The sequence below is a fragment of the Malurus melanocephalus genome, unplaced genomic scaffold (assembly GCF_030028575.1).
Source record: "Malurus melanocephalus ecotype Western Australia unplaced genomic scaffold, MMel_1.1 scaffold_43, whole genome shotgun sequence".
NCBI classification, from domain to species: domain Eukaryota; kingdom Metazoa; phylum Chordata; class Aves; order Passeriformes; family Maluridae; genus Malurus; species Malurus melanocephalus.
In genome coordinates this window covers 406,158-409,975 of record NW_026623275.1, presented here as the reverse complement: position 1 = coordinate 409,975, position 3,818 = coordinate 406,158, and positions in this window count along the sequence as shown.

Sequence of the window (3,818 nt, the reverse complement as noted above, 5' to 3'; positions counted from 1 at the left end):
AAGTTTTTCAGTGTTTCCACTCGTCTCAGACTTTTGCTAGAAGTGGGTTCTCCAATGCCTATAAAGCCCAGTGAGATGAGAGCCTTTTGATCCCTGATCGAAATGTAGTGCCAACATTATAAGGCATGATGCCTTGGGACATCGTGCCAAGGGAATGTCTCTCTTACAAGGAAAGACTCGGGGAGCTGGGCCTGTTCAGCCTTGAGAAGTGATGACTGAGAGRGGCCCTCATCAATGTCTATGMATATCTAAAGGGAGGGTGTCAAGAGGATGGATCCAGGCTCTGCTCCGTGGYGTTCAGCAATAAGTCAAGAAGTTGATGCACAGGAAGTTCCACCTGAACACGAGGAAGAATTCTTTACTGTGTGGGTGACCATGCACTGGAACAAATTGTCCAGAGAAGTTTGTGGAGTCTCCCTCAATGGAGATATTCATGACACAATCCTGTGCCATGTGGTCTAGGACCCTATATGTTTGAGCAGGGAGGCTGGACCAGATGACCCACCATGGTCCCTTTTAACCTGACCCATTCTGTGATTCTGTTCTGTCAGCAGAGGTTTGATCACCACAGGGGTTCTTGATACTAGGGGAAATCAAGAGGGCCTCATGTTTGCGCTCCTGCACCTTAAAAAGGAAAGCTCTTAAGGTGCTTCAATTTCAGGATAAATATTAAATTGCTCCACCATCTGGAAAAGTTATTTTAAAAGGAAAAAAACCGCCACGAGCAGTGGTGTCTGGGTTTGGATAGACAAATCACTTGTATAAACATCATCTCCATACATCTGTCTTATGAAATAAATATTTGAACAATAAGGTGCTTCATCATAGTTAAGCTACTGGAAGGCAAAAAGAATCAATGACTGTGAAATGCATTCCCTGCTTCTATTCCATTACATAAAGGTAAAGCCTTTTCATCTGATACCAACACAAGTTCTGCTAAAATGAAGGGCTTTTAGGAGAACACAAGCTAGCAGCTATCCTAGATGAATTTAGCACTGTTCAAGATCTCTGCTTATCCAGAGGAATTGTATGTCAGGCAGGTACAAAAAATCCTCTAGAAGCATGGAGCATGAATTTAGCACCAGATGCTTTAGGTAAGCTTATCCATCAGTTCACAGACCCAGCAAGTACATTGGGCAATCACAACCTTGTTGCTTGTGACGTGTATTTTAGTCTGGCAGGCTGAAAGGGTTTGGTCTCACTGAATCCTCAAGGTGCAGTGTAAGAGTCATCTGAATGTAATGTAATGGTCTGCAATTAAACGGGAGACCAGACTAGTAACATTATCAGTGTGACCCAATAGCAGGAAATCTATAAAGCAGTGCAGTTGCYGGTGAGGACCTGATCTGATGTCTGTTCTCTGTGTGTGCAGGAAGTTTCACTTCTCTGGAGCCGTGAATATTCATTAGCGGCTGAGGAGCGTTAAGTGAAACCCTGGAGCGCATCTTCTCTTTTGGTTTTATTCGAAAGGAGTCCAGCTTGCTTTCTGAAACTGTGTCAGGTTACAAAAGCTCTCAAAGGCAAGTTATTCTGCAGGGCTCTGCAGCACGACTGATTACATATCCATGCACACCCTTGTGATCAGCCTCTTGACAGGAAGAGTTTGGGGCTGTCTAAGCCTTGGGCAATCTGTCCCCTACTTTGCTCCTGCACCACCTCCTACGAYGTATGGGAACTCACTCCTTCAGTCACCTCTCTGGCATTGATAAGGCACCACAGACACTAAAACTCACTGAGCTTAACTTGTTAACTACCTTTCTCAGTTCGCATTTTAGTTGTGTGTAATTTAAACAGCCTCCAAGGTTACAGCACCCTCAAAACCTCTTTAAAGCTGAAAAACTACCCAGGCTTTTTGGAGCCCCATTTGATCGCTCTCTCCACTCTTCAGCAGTCATTTCAGCAAGGCTCACAGGAAATCTTAAAAACCTTCRTTAAAAAAACTTTCACTCAGCCTTGTAAGTCAAGATGAAAGTCTAAATGATACAGAAAGTTATACATTATAACACTCTTATTCCTCATTTTTTTTTCTTTCAATGAAGAAAATGTCAAGGCAGGCTAACTCTCATGCCATGCCCAGCCAAGCTTCTTCCTGGTCAAAAACTCTTTATTACGCATTTCTAGACCTTTGAAAGGAAGCATAACTCTGTCGTGAGTGGGTTTTTTGAGCCTATGTCCTTTCTAAAGGAGTATCTATTGAATCTCTGTACAGTATTATAATAAGGACTAGATTAGATTGGAGGCTACCAGTAGCTTAAATGTTCTGCTGTGGTCTTCATATTCTGTTTTTTGAGAGAAAAGCAGAAGTCTTTTGTAACTGTTGTTGAAGTTGGTTTGCCGTGGCTTTTAKTTTCCTTTGGGTTCAGTCTTAAATTTTCTTCAGCAAAGTAAAAATTAGAAGTTTACTGCTTTGTCCTTTATATTGCTGTGTGAATGCAACTTTTTTTACTTTGGCAAAATGTTAAGTTTCATGTTTTTGATTAAATGCTTAAATCATAGGTAGACTGAAACCATRTAAAATCAGATATTCAGGGCTACTCTGTCATTTTTCGGATGCCAATGTTTTAATATTTGTTTGTATGTAAATTGTGAAAATACTCAATTTTCATAAGCCACATACTGTAAATTTACTTGAAAGTAGGATTTTGACACAGATCACAGTTATCATTCAGTTGAGATGAGAGATGACATKAGACAGGAAGAGAGTTCAGAGTGCTGGTGTGTCTGGGATGGGAGATTTTAGTAAGTGCTGTCTACTACAGGGGAGGAAGCAAGATSCCTAAAAATTTGCCAGAGAACTGAGTGGAAAAAAAATATGAAGGAGAGGGTTCCTATGCAATTATATAAAATGAGTAGCATGGTGTTCTTCCTACTTGGCACATTGACAGAATAAAGTTCAAGATCTTGGAGTCCAAGTTTTGATCTTTTCTAGGCAGTCTAGCAGATAAGAATGTTGAAGGAATTTTTGGAGTGGTGGTGGTGTTGTTATTTGGTTTTTGGTTTTGGTTTTTTTATCGTTGTTTTTTTGGTGGGGGTTGTCTTGTTCTGTTTTGGGGGGGGGGTGTTTGGTGTTTTTTTTTATGGTTTTGGGTTTTGATTTTTTTTTCCATTTTTTTTTTAACAAATGATATTTGAATTTCTGAATAGCATTTTATTTTGTAAATATCAAAAGATACAGGTGAATTGTCTTTGAGAGATATTTTGAGACCCACAAGGTGCTTTTCCTTAATGGCTTTAAATGCAGATTAGTTGTTGAAAAGGAATTATGCTACAAACAGTTGCCTCCAAAATAATTAATAATAATAACTATAATAACAATAATAACAATAATAACAACAACAACAACAACAAAACAACAACAACAACAACAACAACAATAATAATAATAATAATAATAATAATAATAATAATAATAATAATAATAATAATAATAATAAGATCATAGATAATAATAATAATAATAATAATATCATAGATAATGGTTGTACTTATAGATAATTGGTAATACTGCCTCAACACAATGTGTTCATGGTGATGCACTTGATACTGCAATTTCTTACATCTGAGGCATAGTGTACAAACTGTGCCAAGGTAAGTACTTGGATGTGTGGGAGTGTGACTCCCACATAAAGCAGACGTGCAAAACTTAAACTTTCTTGCAAGGAACATAAGTGAAATTACTGAAACATTGCAAGTTAAAAATCAACAGGAAATTATTGAAAAGCCTTCTCAGTGCCTAAAAGAAGAGTTTTCAGAAATGTTCTCAGTTAATATGTATGTGTTTAATACATAGCTCTTCAGTCAAACGAACTACACTTGTG